Below are 16,241 nucleotides of genomic sequence, written 5' to 3'. Positions count from 1 at the left end.
TAAAACTCTTCAATTTACTTCATCAAAGCCAATTTCTTTGATGTTTGGCCTCGCTCACTTATAGTCTTCAAAGGAAACCTTTGCTAGCCTGTGATTGGTCAAATGTTTTCCACTGAGCTGCCTTCATTTTCACTATGAGATATAGGCCATGGGCTAGGAGGGTCTCACATGCAACCCCCTCCCCAAACTTCCGAACCAATATTTTCCTGAACCCTTATGACCCACTGATCACAAATCAAAATGTTAACATTGCATAAGTTGGGATGAACTTCCGGCAATGGCTGCCATCTCGAATTTTACTAAAAATTGAAAAATAGTCATAACATTGACATTTTTCAACCGAGGTATATATGTAGTGATTTGTACGCAGGAAATAAAAAAATGAGATTTTAAGCTAAAAAATGGTGATATTTCAGCAAATTTTTCATACTTGGTTTGACCAGAGATTTATATAATTATAATACTATTCAAATCTCTGGTTTGACGCAGCAAAATTGTTTCCCAACAACAAATTATTATTCGTGATCAGTTATTTGATCTCTTATCAATCAGTAAAAACAACAACAAAAACAAAAATACACAAAAATGCAAAAGAAAATGATTGTTTCACCTTCATAAGGTTTACAAAACATCACCGGGTGTGTATAATGGACATATGCTATTTTTCGAGCTCCAAACCGCTTACACTACTTTCCTAGTTTAATATATTTTTACTTTCCTTAAATCAATTATTGACTATTGACGGTTTATAAGTAGAAAAACAATCATTTAAAGTTGACAGAATATCTAGGTGAGGCAAGTCACAGTTTCCTAACTTCAAAATTTCCTAACACAATCCATTTTCATGTTTGAAATTTTGTAGATTAGCAGCGTCTCAAAAATAATAATCAGAGCACAACACTTACTGATAGCGTAACAAATGTAACATAAGCTAAGTCTGTGTTTCGTTAATAGCATTAACAGTTTCAAAAACGTTTTGAAAATGAGCACATTCATTGTTTATTTCCTATTCATAGCATAAGCAAAATGTCAAATGGTTACTACAGTGTCACATATTTCTTTCACTGGTTCTCAATGATAACCATTATCATTGTGCGTACTTCTCGCCTCACTGATCTATCTATTGAAGAGACTCGGCATGTCTGGAAGCTGGTGCATGCAGTCCGAATCAGAGTAATCAAGATATCAGTATCCCATTCGTCGAAATCCAGAGTGTCGTCTCCGATGTCGATGAGCTTATGTGACACTATATTACCAGTGTTGTTCTAGCCTGTCATCTTTCATGACCCATCCATGGCCAAAGTTCATATCAGGAACAACAGGTTCAGGGATGTGGGATCTACTTAAGATTCTAACATATCTTATATGCTGTCTCAAACTTCTCCGGCATAATTGAAATTAGACCAGATCTACATTTTTAAATGGTGGAATTGGTTCTCCTTTGCACATAGCTCCATAATTCATATGAAGTGCCATTCATCAACCTTGTGGAACCTCGTTCGACCATAAATGGCACAGGTGATATCATCAAGGTCATTAATGAGGCCATAAATGTTAAATGTTTTTCATTGGTGTGACTTTTCCCACTCCCTTGAAGGTGCTGCTTGTGTCACATGTGGTGTATGCATTAAGAGACCACTGAAGAATCTCCAGAAAAAAAGTTCTCTTCAGTGCTTTCCAGACTTGGCAAAGAGTGGAACTTTACTGCAGACCTCATTTATGACCTCAAAGAATCCACCTGTGCCATCTATGGTCACTGAGGGTTCACATTTGAATGAGGAAGTGTGCTTTATACGAATTAAAGAGAACCAACTCAACCCACCGCAGAATGTGGATTGATGTCTTTTCCATCATATACGGTATGTGAATCACTACGTTGGAAACACAAAGAGCTCCTACATCACTGAACCCGATGTTCCTGATGTTAACTCTAATCATGGAATGTTGACAAGTTAGAACCACGGTGGTAACCCGGTAATTTAATGTTACATCAGCTCATCAGCGCATCAGCTCATCGACATCAAAGAGGACACTCTGGCGGGAATGCACGCACAATGATAATGATTATCAATGTTATATTCAGGAAATTCTAAAACACCATGAAAAAGTGTTAGCGGTTTAGAAAAAAATAACAATCATATGCCCAGTATACGCCCGGTGATGTTTTGTAAACCTAATGAAAGTGTAACAATAATTCTCTTTTGCATTTCTATATATTTTCGTTTTTGTTGTTGTTTTTACAGATTGATAAGAGATCAAATAACTGATTACGAATAAAAATTTGTTGTTGGGAAACAAATCAAGCCAAGTAAGAAAAATTTTGTTGAAATATCATCATTTCTTAATTTAGCTTAAAATCTTATTTTTTCATTTCCTGTGCACAAATGACTACATATATTATATTATTTGGTTCTTATATCTATTGTTGTTCTATTGTGGTCATTATTTGTCTACTTCGGTTGAAAAATGTCAATGTTATGAATATTTTTCAATTTTTAGTGAAATTCGAGATGGCGGCCATCTTGATGACGTCATAACTTCAAGTTCATCCCAACTTATGCAATGTTAACATTTTGATTTGTGATCAGTGGGTCATCAGGGTTCAGAAAAATATTGGTTCGGAGGTTGGGGGGGGGGGGGCTGCATGTTGGGGGGGGGGGGGCTGCATGTGGGACCCTCCTAGTCCATGGCCTAATAGACCCGTGGTGTAGAGATCGTAAGTGATCGAAACCCCTTGATTATCGGGGATGGAGAGAGAGCGACGCCCAACATCAAAGCCACAGAAGTACAGCTAAGGACATACGACTCTTTTGATGTAAATCAAACAACTACATTAGCTGTTCTGTTCTGTAGTCTCCAATTTTACTATGAGAGGGTCCAAGGGTGTATGACAGGTGATCAAGGCCAGTTCTCGCCGAGTACCAATTCTTGCCATCGCGTCTGTATTTGTATGAATAAACATGAATTTTCAGACAATTCAGAATACAAGTTTCTTTAATTTGCTTGATAATCGTACAGATACACATGCGATGGCTAGAATTGGTACTCAGTGAAAAGAGGTCGCCTGCCAGTACAGATCGTAAATGACCGGAACCCCTGGAGTAACGAGGATGAATCCTTTAATTTACATCAAAATAACAGAATAACAGTACAATGTGGTTGACGGTATGACTTTGAATTTTGGCGTCAATGTATTGCAATCTACAAAGAAAATATCTTCGGCATTTGATTGATATTTTTTTCCTGAAGCGCCTTCAGTTTTACATAGTCCAGGGATGAATACGACAGTGATAGTAACCCCTGGAATATCGAGGAGGTATTAAGTGTTTTGCGCCAGAGCAATCAAAGGGACACAACTCGGCCATTTTTTGTCTGTCGTCTTCGATTTGATACAAGCTCTCTGATTGACTACTAGGAGCGAGTGGACCAATCAGATAGCTTATAACAAATCGGAGACGACAGACACAAAATGGTCGAGATCGGTGATCATCTGTTCTGCATGACAATAAATCGAGCGTGGGGATCGCTAAAGGGATACTTATGTGCAATTTTTATAAGTGAGTTTATATTGAGGATCTGCACTTCAGGGATGCATTCGTTGAATAGATGGCGATTTTAGTCGGTCTGTGCTCATTAGGGAATCGTGACCTGGGGATGTAGCGTGTACTTTTCCGACTAACGATTTTTACACGAATCCTCGTAATTCATCTTTCGATATGAAATAAAATTCGCCCATAATTCCATCATATCATATACCATAGTGACCAGTAAGGAATTGTCTTCAATGTAAGCTAAAAAATATTCAGATCGGCTGATTTTTGTGGTGTTCAGAGCATTTTAAAATTAATTACCCCCATTTTCTGGAAATGGGATACAGGGCTAAGTAAACAACCTTTCAGTATTTTTAGTATTTTTGGCGAGGATCACCTCGCCATTGTGATCGTGGTTGCAAAATTCTCTTTCAGTCAATTTCCTCAATATGATTGGCTTAGAACTTGCTCGCAGATACTAGCGCTCCTAACGGCAGTGTATTCAACAACTTTGATTTTACCGGGAATTTTAAATAGCAAATTTTGAATATGAAAGTTACTGAAATAAGCGTATCTGTAATGTTGAAATAGGAGAAGTAGATAACTGCTTTCATATCCTTACCATATACACTATCCAAATGATCTTAGGTTGGAAAATTTTCACTTGAATTGTTTACAATGTATCTAGACTTTCCGTCCCGAAAATGTTGTTAACAATGCATGAAGACGTTTCGTCCCGAAAATGCTTCGCTTCGCCCCACGCGTTTTGTCCCTACTAGTGACAATTATCCCGCAACGGAAAAGATGAAATCAATGTTTCACCTCAAACATCAAAATTTTTACAACAATTATTTTTGTAATTTGAATCATATTAGTTTGGGAGCAAATAAATCTCAGGACGAAATGGAGATTTGTTTATCACGGCTGCGTTATGCCACTTGTACGTGTAAATCCACAATGGAAGAAAGACAACTCTAAGAAAATTTAGGATAAACTTTGTAAACTGATCAAATAGCGCGTGAGAGACGATGAACATTTTCTAAATGTCCAAGCTGGCGTAATCTTCCAACTTACGGCAGTTAATAAGGTATGAATATTTACCACATCCATAATTATCGATAATTTTATAAGCACATGTATACATTATTAGATTATATATACATATTAAAGCACGTGTAGAGGTTGTCACTAAAAACATTTTAGCCACCACTTTCATCACATGTAGGCCTACAGGAGCTTGACGTTCTGATAATATACATGTATATAACGTATTCAGTAAACTACGTAATTAACGAAGTATTTTTGGTCCGAATGACAAAAATCATACATAAAATGTTCGTATAACTCGAAGTGAGATTTTTTTGGACTACTTCATTTGTAGATCGATGAAAATGCCGATTTCTTTTTCATAATTCTTCCGTAGAACGGCACTTAAAAAGCTGTTTCAATCTACAACAAACGTGGAGAAAACGGTTAAATGTTTAGCAACTATCCTGAGTTATATTTTATCAACAATCATCAGAGATTAGTAATTAAAACTTACATAAACATACTCCCGATTCTCACTTGCATTGTGTGATCACTCGAGCGGAACTAATCTCTACCACCTGGCACAGTCTTACAAAGGGGTGTTCTCTCTTAACGCCAACATATTTATCAACAACAGGTAGGTGTTGTTTTAGGAAACAATAGGAAGGCAATTATATACTGTTTCATATAAGCTGTCTTTATTTTCACCTGTAAAGTCACTTGAGATTTACCTGTATTTCAATCTGTATCATAGGTAACATTGGTGGGTTTTGGATAAAAATTCCTTCAATATATTCCGTATTATATACAACGTAAATTATTAATCAAAGATAATCAGTGCTTTAATATGCTAAGAATTGATATGGAGCTACATGTGGATTATTAAGAACGATGCATTTTGAGTTCCAGGTGAAATATTTTTTACAAATCATATCTCAATTTTATCAGAAAAACAGGTTTCTTGATCAGTGTATATTCTAATGTAACAGTATTCTGTTTTGACATAGGAGTTCCAGTAGGGCTACATTCTTAGCAAACTTTCATTTCTTGTGACCGTGCATATAGTTGCGCATGATTTCTCTTATTGCATAGACGTACACCCGTGAAGTATTTTTGGTTAGAAAATGAGTGGAGAAAAACAATATCACAAAAGTTTAAATTAATATTGTCGGAAATTTTGAACTGTTGATTATAGTTTAAGTTGGTAATCTATTGAAGCCGACACAAACACACATTATGATGTTTTATAAAAATTGGTAATAATATATCATTGGGGTTTAATGCTCTATATGTATTTTTGATACACACAAAAAATAGATATGTGTGGGGGTCAACAAAATTGAAAATCGCTTCTATCGGTGAGTCTCCCAAATTCAAAGTGCCTTCCCCTGCCTTCCCCCCTACCATATATGTTTTTGCTGGAACAGCCCATACTTTTCTTCATCGTCGTCATCAAAATGGTCGTAGTCGTCGACTGGTGTTCGACATATGTAACACTGAGATGCCCCACATGTACAGGTCATCTTGTTACAACCATACTCCTTGAAGAACCTCTTCTGACACCTATGACACTGCCGGAGCATGGCCTCCGACACACAAGTCTCGATATATGTCCTCATGTTTGTTTCTCCCCTGTCTCTCTATCTCGTTACATCCGAGCGGAACATGGTTAGGTTCTCTACAAAGTCTGAAACAAGACGTTATCACCTAACCTTCAGCTTACTGAGATTACAGAATATTTAATAATAACAAATATATAGCCTTGGTTACAACAACACTCATACAAACAGGATTCCTTGAAATAATCTGGCTTCAGGCAAGTTAATTCCTGCAGAATGCCTTGAGATTCTCCTGGTTAAGACGCTTGAATCTTTGGCAATAATTGAAACATTTATTAATAAAATCCTTATGACAAGCTTGATAAATATAAAGTTTTAGAAATTTATGCAAAGATTCCTCCAGATATTCTTGACCCGCAGTATTTTTTAAAACATCTTGATTAGACACTCTAGATTAACACACTTACCTACAAGATTCCTTAAGACACTCAGGATTAAGACATTTGCCTTCATGATCCCTTGAGACACTGGATTAAGACACTTACCTACAAGATTCATAATGAGACACTTGATTAAGACACTTACCTACAAGATTCCTTAAGACACTCAGGATTAAGACACTTGCCTGATCCCTTCAGACACTGGATTAAGACACTTACCTACAAGATTCATTGAGACAACTTGATTAAGACACTTACCTACAAGATTCCTGAAGACACTCAGGATTAAGACATTTGCCTTCATGATCCCTTGAGACACTGGATTAAGACACTTACCTATTCATAATGAGACACTTTATTAAGACACTTACCTACAAGATTTAAACCTTAAGACACTTGCCTGATCCCTTCAGACACTGGATTAAGACACTTACCTACAAGATTCATTGAGACACTTGATTAAGACACTTACCTACAAGATTCCTGAAGACACTCAGGATTAAGACATTTGCCTTCATGATCCCTTGAGACACTGGATTAAGACACTTACCTACAAGATTCATTGAGACACTTGATTAAGACACATACCTACAAGATTCCTTAAGACACTCAGGATTAAGACACTTGCCTGATCCCTTCAGACACTGGATTAGGACACTTACCTACAAGATTCATTGAGACACTTGATTAAGACACTTACCTACAAGATTCCTTAAGACACTCAGGATTAAGACACTTGCCTGATCCCTTCAGACACTGGATTAAGACACTTACCTACAAGATTCCTTGAGACACTTGATTAAGACACTTACCTACAAGATTCCTTGAGACACTCTGGATTAAGACACTTGAAAACTTTATCATCAGGATTAGAGATGATTGTGGCAAAGCTACAGAATGGACAGCTGACCAGGTCTGGTATGTCCGCCTGTTTCACCTCCTCCTCCTGCATCCTCCTCAACAAGATGGAGAACATGTTTGGTGACATCACTTCCTGTAGAACAGGAAGTGGGAACTGGTATTTACAATCATCAGTGAAACAAGGGAAAACACACAGACCATCTCCAATTGCGACCTCTGATGACCTTTTGATACAATCCTTACAGAAGAGATGACCGTCCTGACATGAAGCCATGTCCTCGATCATACATTCATTGTCATAGCAACAAGCACATTCCAGAAGTTCATTATTTTCCTTAGCTTGTAATCTCCTTAATTCCTTTGATTTCTTTTCCTCCTCAAGATACTCTAGTAAATAAAATAATGGCCTAATTTAATCAATAATACAGTACTTTAATAACCATGCAGGTATTACTCACATGCTGACTTACTTGTATTTGAGAAAATACTATTTCTTCAGTAAAATCGCATACAAATCCATAAATCAAAGTACACAAAGTACTGCAAATACAACGCAGCAGAAACAGAAAAATAGAATGAAATAAAATGAATTTCCAAAATTAAAATATATAAACTATATTAGAAAGACTTTGATATCAATTATTTTAAGAACATTCAACTGATCACAGAAAATACATATGTTTTGTATGACATTTTTCTTAATTAAAGTTCCTATATGAAATAAAAGATTTTAAAATTACAAAAGAAAACGGAGGGCTGAAGTTGGTTGCGAGTTCCTAGTTCCTAGTTCCGTTTAATAAACGGAACTAGGAACCAGACCCGAGTTCCGTTTAACTTAAACGGAACTAGGAACCAGACCCGAGTTCCGTTTAAGCTTATACGGAACTAGGAACCAGACCCGAGTTCCGTTTAACAAAAGTACTGGCCAACGAGCCGAGTTCCGTTTATTAGGATTTCTGCCTCTAATTGAATGTTCAATTACATATTATATATCGGAATCGAACTCTGAGCTTTCAGCAGCGATACGACACAGAATTAATCTCTATAACACAGATTTTCTTAAACGGATCTGACACCTAGACCTCAGTTCCGTTTAACTTAAACGGAACCAGGAACCAGACCCGAGTTCCGTTTAAGCTTATACGGAACTAGGAACCAGACCCGAGTTCCGTTTAACAAAAGTACTGGCCAACGAGCCGAGTTCCGTTTATTAGGATTTCTGCCTCTAATTGAATGTTCAATTACATATTATATATCGGAATCGAACTCTGAGTTTTCAGCAGCGATACGACACAGAATTAATCTCTATAACACAGATTTTCTTAAACGGATCTGACACCTAGACCTCAGTTCCGTTTAACTTAAACGGAACCAGGAACCAGACCCGAGTTCCGTTTAAGCTTATACGGAACTAGGAACCAGACCCGAGTTCCGTTTAACAAAAGTACTGGCCAACGAGCCGAGTTCCGTTTATTAGGATTTCTACCTCTAATTGAATGTTCAATTACATATTATATATCGGAATCGAACTCTGAGCTTTCAGCAGCGATACGACACAGAATTAATCTCTATAACACAGATTTTCTTAAACGGATCTGACACCTAGACCTCAGTTCCGTTTAACTTAAACGGAACCAGGAACCAGACCCGAGTTCCGTTTAAGCTTATACGGAACTAGGAACCAGACCCGAGTTCCGTTTAACAAAAGTACTGGCCAACGAGCCGAGTTCCGTTTATTAGGATTTCTACCTCTAATTGAATGTTCAATTACATATTATATATCGGAATCGAACTCTGAGCTTTCAGCAGCGATACGACACAGAATTAATCTCTATAACACAGATTTTCTTAAACGGATCTGACACCTAGACCTCAGTTCCGTTTAACTTAAACGGAACCAGGAACCAGACCCGAGTTCCGTTTAACTTAAACGGAACTAGGAACCAGACCCGAGTTCCGTTTAACAAAAGTACTGGCCAACGAGCCGAGTTCCGTTTATTAGGATTTCTACCTCTAATTGAATGTTCAATTACATATTATATATCGGAATCGAACTCTGAGCTTTCAGCAGCGATACGACACAGAATTAATCTCTATAACACAGATTTTCTTAAACGGATCTGACACCTAGACCTCAGTTCCGTTTAACTTAAACGGAACCAGGAACCAGACCCGAGTTCCGTTTAACTTAAACGGAACTAGGAACCAGACCCGAGTTCCGTTTAACTTAAACGGAACTAGGAACCAGACCGAGTTCCGTTTAAGCATACGGAACTAGGAACCAGACCCGAGTTCCGTTTAACAAAAGTACTGGCCAACGAGCCGAGTTCCGTTTATTAGGATTTCTACCTCTAATTGAATGTTCAATTACATATTATATATCGGAATCGAACTCTGAGCTTTCAGCAGCGATACGACACAGAATTAATCTCTATAACACAGATTTTCTTAAACGGATCTGACACCTAGACCTCAGTTCCGTTTAACTTAAACGGAACCAGGAACCAGACCCGAGTTCCGTTTAAGCTTATACGGAACTAGGAACCAGACCCGAGTTCCGTTTAACAAAAGTACTGGCCAACGAGCCGAGTTCCGTTTATTAGGATTTCTACCTCTAATTGAATGTTCAATTACATATTATATATCGGAATCGAACTCTGAGCTTTCAGCAGCGATACGACACAGAATTAATCTCTATAACACAGATTTTCTTAAACGGATCTGACACCTAGACCTCAGTTCCGTTTAACTTAAACGGAACCAGGAACCAGACCCGAGTTCCGTTTAAGCTTATACGGAACTAGGAACCAGACCCGAGTTCCGTTTAACTTAAACGGAACTAGGAACCAGACCCGAGTTCCGTTTAAGCTTATACGGAACTAGGAACCAGACCCGAGTTCCGTTTAACAAAAGTACTGGCCAACGAGCCGAGTTCCGTTTATTAGGATTTCTACCTCTAATTGAATGTTCAATTACATATTATATATCGGAATCGAACTCTGAGCTTTCAGCAGCGATACGACACAGAATTAATCTCTATAACACAGATTTTCTTAAACGGATCTGACACCTAGACCTCAGTTCCGTTTAACTTAAACGGAACCAGGAACCAGACCCGAGTTCCGTTTAAGCTTATACGGAACTAGGAACCAGACCCGAGTTCCGTTTAACAAAAGTACTGGCCAACGAGCCGAGTTCCGTTTATTAGGATTTCTACCTCTAATTGAATGTTCAATTACATATTATATATCGGAATCGAACTCTGAGCTTTCAGCAGCGATACGACACAGAATTAATCTCTATAACACAGATTTTCTTAAACGGATCTGACACCTAGACTCAGTTCCGTTTAACTTAAACGGAACCAGGAACCAGACCCGAGTTCCGTTTAAGCTTATACGGAACTAGGAACCAGACCCGAGTTCCGTTTAACAAAAGTACTGGCCAACGAGCCGAGTTCCGTTTATTAGGATTTCTACCTCTAATTGAATGTTCAATTACATATTATATATATCGGAATCGAACTCTGAGCTTTCAGCAGCGATACGACACAGAATTAATCTCTATAACACAGATTTTCTTAAACGGATCTGACACCTAGACCTCAGTTCCGTTTAACTTAAACGGAACCAGGAACCAGACCCGAGTTCCGTTTAAGCTTATACGGAACTAGGAACCAGACCCGAGTTCCGTTTAACAAAATACTGGCCAACGAGCCGAGTTCCGTTTATTAGGATTTCTATCTCTAATGCATGTTCAATTACCTATTATATACAGGAATCGAACTTAGAGCTTCCATGCATAATACGACACAGAATTAATCTCTAAACACAAGTTTCCTTAAACGGATCTGACACCTAGACTCCAGTTCCGTTTAACTTAAACGGAACTAGGAACCAGACCCGAGTTCCGTTTAAGCAAATACGGAACTAGGAACCAGACCCGAGTTCCGTTTAAGCTTTAACTGAACTAGGAACCAGACCTGAGTTCCGTATAACCCCACGCTTGTATAAACATTTGTAAAGCTCATCTGACCTGAAGGGCCTGATATCGAATATAATAATATATGATATCTTATATAGTTCGATCAAATTCTGGATGGACCTTGCTTCTTCAATAAATTTTAAATTGGCTTGCCATATTTACAGATATCTTTATCTAATCCCCATGGTAAAAGGATTTTATTTTTAATTTTAAATCTAACAATGTTTCATCGAAATATTTAGATTTCCAGATTATTTTTCTCCATTTATTTTTATTTTTATGTGAAGGAGTATTTCAAATTAATATTTTTCTGATATTTTAATATCTTGTTAAATTGATGTGCATTTTATCGAACTGCAAGCATAAACCAAAACTGCCTTCGAAATATACATGTATATTGTACCTATTGATCTTGGTTAAGAATATCCTTCCGTGAGTCAACAAAATAGATCACGAAGAATCACCTGTTTTATGAAGTAATTGTCACAAAAACTCTTACAATTGGAAATAGCAAAACAGGCTCCACGATTTGCTTAATTTTAAATCTCCATCATATAATGATGCTTTCAATATCATATGATTATGAGTGCAAATCAATAGTGGTAGAGAGTCAGTCCCAGCATTTTTTACAATTTTGAATTCCTTTAAGGATGCTACCATCGCAATATGAGTACTATCCCATACTTAATTTCAGAGAAAAAAGTCGTTTATATGGAAATAAACAAATTGACCCCTTTTGGCCCCGCCCCTCAGGCCCAAGGGGATAAGCCACACCCTTTTTATAATTTTGTATCCTCGCCCCATACAGATACTACCTTTGCAATATGAGTTGTTATATATCGTGCTTAGTTTTAGAGAAGAAGTCTTTTATAAGGAAATTAGAGTTTTTTTCAATGTTAAGCCACTTTCATGATATAATACTTACTATAACTTTATAATTCAAATTCACTACATACACCAATTTTTATAGCCCTGAAAACATTATATTTGAGAATCCCGTCTCCCTACCGTACCTTATTTCGTACTCGACGAGAGTATATAGAATGATGTCCCTTCCTAAACACCTCTATGTAGCCACGAGGCCAAATGACTGAGGATGAAAGGGAGGGAGGACAGAAGAGTGGAACCCCATAAAGTCATTGTTAGTTTTACATCATGTAAATTGGTTTTACATTGAAAAACCTCAATTTCTTTACAGTAATACGCTACTATAACTTTAGTATGCGAATTTGTCTTTCTTACCGTAATGGCGAGTCCGAAGCCAGGCAGCCCAGTCAAATGGTAAATGTAGGGGACAGGCCCCAGGCAGAGAATATAAAACAGGGTTGAATGAACAAAGGTAAAAACGGATATACCTCTCCGTGGAAAGAGGTGCACCATTGTGAAACCTGCTCGCATAAGGTTAAAAGACCATAAATGCATTTAATGTATACTGAGGAGGAACAGTCACAGACTGAGTCATCGAAACTGGGCCCAAGGAAAACAGTCCATCAGAGTGGAAGGACAGAGACCGGAGGTGAAAGTAGACTGACCACGCCAAACGGCAGAAGACATTGATGTCCTGGTACAAGGACCTATTGCGGAGAGCCAAAGAAGTCGCAAGGGCTCTAACCTCATGAGCCCTCACCTTGCATTCCGCATGAGATTGATCATTAGACGGCTCATAAGCAATCTTGATCACCTGACATATCAATGTGGAGATGGACTGGAAGGAGATATCCTGCTGACCCTGTTTTAAGGTCCCGACAGGAACAAAGCATCTGATAATTCTCCCCAGACTCAATAGAGACTGACAGGAAAGGGATTCTAATGGAATGGGGCGAAAAACCTGGTTCCCAATTCTTTGCCCAAATTTCAGGATCAGTGAGAAGGGTAACGGCACAGCTAGATCTTGCCCATGAAATACGCGAAGAGCGAAAAGACAATGCATAAATATCACTTCTCATGTGGCCTGAGGCAACAGCAAGCAGAAAGACAGTCTTAAAAGTTAAAAACTTTATGAAGTCCGATCCTAAAGGCCCACTAGAAGCCGAAGCCCCCATTTATGACTCTAAAACGAGTTCTAGGTTCCACTGTGGAGCTAACTACTGTACGTTAGGCCTGTCCAGATTGAACCCCCGAATAATGAAAACCAAAGAAATGAAGATCCTACCTCTGGTTTACCACGGAAAGAAAGTACACTGGCAATAGCTGTGTGATAGCCTGCAATAGTACATGATTGTGCTCCCTAAACAAGACAGAGAAGGAAACTCGCAATCAGCTGGGCAGAGGCCATGACCGGATCAATCTTCCTGACGCCAATCAAAGAAGATTTTCCAGCGTGACTGGAAGGCGGCAGAGGAGAAAGACCTAATTGATCGGGCGATGCGAGCTGACATATCCGAAGAAAAGCCTGTCTGAGCTAGGACTCCTGAAATCACGTCCAAGCGTGAAGGTAACGTCTGGGGCCGATGCTAACGAAAGACATTTGTTTTTGGTGAGAGAACGAGGACGAGCCACCAGAAACGACAAGAGCTCCGAAAACCAGGGTTGACGCGGCAACAGTGGCGCTATCGGAAAGAAGGAGCAATAATGCTCCGGAAACTTCTGTAGAACCCTGCGTCTATGGCCCAAGCCATTTGGTTTGCCACGGAGAGACAAAGGTTGACAACTGATTATTGAGAAAAGAGGCAAAAAGGTCGAGGGATATAGATGCCGTTCTGTCATAACCAGCTGGCGCCGCCTGGAGATTATCCGCCAGAACATTTGCGCTTCCTGGAAGATGCTTGACTAAAATTGTTAACTGCATTTCCTTATAGATAGGAATAATACGGAAATACTGATAGCGAGGGCACAAAGGACGTGAGCTGGTGTCCCTTTCTCTCCAGATAAGCGACCACTGTAGAGTTGTCCGTAGCCATTCAAACTGCATTGGAATGCAGAATCTTCTAAAATGTCTGCAGAGAAAACAGAAGAGCCATCATCTTCTGCATGTTCCCCAGACCACTCCATCGACTGGCAATGGATGTCGAGGTAAGCCCCTAACACTTCCATGAACGCATCCGTGAACATGTTAACGGTGGGAGCTGGCATGGACGACAACGAAACCCCCTGAAATACATTTGTAATTGCCTTTCAGAGTACACCACCGAGCAAACCCCATGAGTTGAGATAACACAGAATATTTAGATACCAACGAGGGGCCAGCCGTTGAAGGTCAGAGGAATATCTCTGGCCTTCTCGAATTTCTTCAAAGTTGGAATGACAATACCATGAACCGCGTGGAAACGGTTTCCCAAGAAGACAATGTTTTAAGAAGGGGAACCTCATACTCTTTAAGGAACTAAGCCAACTCTAAGCAAAAGTTTCATGACCAGACGGGTGTTCCGATCCAAAGATTCCCGAACTAGATGGATCATTAGGAATTCGTCGACATAGTTGTGAACATGTCTTCCCTAGAGTGCAGAAATCACACTACAACCAGCAGCAGTTGATGGGACACCAAGCTCCAAACCTCTTGCGGATCAGAATTATTCTGGAATAGAAGCCGAGTGTGTAGTCCATAATAGGCACCTCCTCGACCGCGCCCTTTAAAAGCATGGTCCTTAGTTCCTCCCGGATGGAAACTGCCATCTCCGGATCCCCCGAAGGAGGGAAAAAATACATACTTTGACACAAAGTGCGGATGCCGCAAGTATGGAATGCCAAACCGCTCCTTCACTACAGAAAAGGCTCAAGGGTCCTGGGTGATATCCTTCCATTGACTCTAGAAAGAAGGTGGACTGACGATCTCCTACAGGAAGATGAAAACGAGGAATATCGAGACCTTCACAGATGGAGAATTGTTGCCTTACCCAAACCCTAATTTACGAGAGGAGGACTTAAATCTGAGACTGGCTGAATTCTCAAGAACAGACCTTTCGTATGGAACGAGCAAGGACGGAGAGACGAATCAGGAACTTTTCGTCTTGTCCCAATGATTTGTACTCTTCCTACCCTTCCCAATGTTACCATTGAAATAAGGCTTTGACTTCGGTCGCATATAACAGTGGGAGCAGAATTTCTAGCTTTCTTTTTTGGTGGTACTGACCTCTGTGAGGTAATGGCCTTCAACGTCTGAATTCTCTTCAAAAAAGGCAGAAGGGACCACGTCTGACATTGACGAGTAATGACACCTTCAAAGAAGCCAATCCTCTCAATGTCCTGTTCAGGGCAGAAGTTTTCAAGTTTATATATGACATTCTGGATGGAGAGACGCAACAGCCTCTCCATCGTGTGGTGCTCCTTGGAGCCGAACACTACCTGGTTCATTGACCAAGTTTCCAGAGTTCAACACTCAAGCTTAGCAGGCAAAGAGGACGGCAGTCTATCGTGTATTGCATAACCAGGGGCTTGAACCTTTGACCAAAACTGAGGTGCAACAGGGCTAACTTAAGCGTGCGAGATGAGGAAAAATTCTTCTTCATAACTCGAGTTAAGATATGAATGCCATTGACCACTTTTACTTGTTAGATAAACACCCGTCATATTGTCCAATGAAAATGTCCAGTTAAACATCTTATTACACGTGGGAATCATAATAAACGAACTCATTGGTCAGTAAAAGCACGTGAACTGAATATGGAATTTGATTGCGTTGGGTTAAAAGGAACTCGGGTCTAATTCCTAGATTCGTATGATCTTAAACGGAACTCGGGCATGGTTTTTCGACTCCGTTTTTTACGCTATATTGAGTTTTTCTGTGATTATATGTTCCTAAAGGTTCCGAAGACGATTACTGTTAAATACTAGAACACTGACACGTCAAAATAGGCCCCGCTCAAGGTGCTTTGCGATTAGGAAAAGTAATATCTTGACAA

General features: G+C 39.2%; 1 pseudogene; it reads right to left on the bottom strand.

Moving 5' to 3' along the window:
• Window positions 1-5,959: 5,959 nt before the first annotated feature.
• The window catches only part of LOC138319707 (uncharacterized), a 47,086-nt pseudogene continuing 36,804 nt past the window's right edge, over window positions 5,960-16,241 (bottom strand).

Source organism: Argopecten irradians, chromosome 3, assembly GCF_041381155.1.
Source record: "Argopecten irradians isolate NY chromosome 3, Ai_NY, whole genome shotgun sequence".
NCBI lineage: Eukaryota > Metazoa > Mollusca > Bivalvia > Pectinida > Pectinidae > Argopecten > Argopecten irradians.
This window is presented reverse-complemented; position numbering and strand designations above follow the sequence as displayed.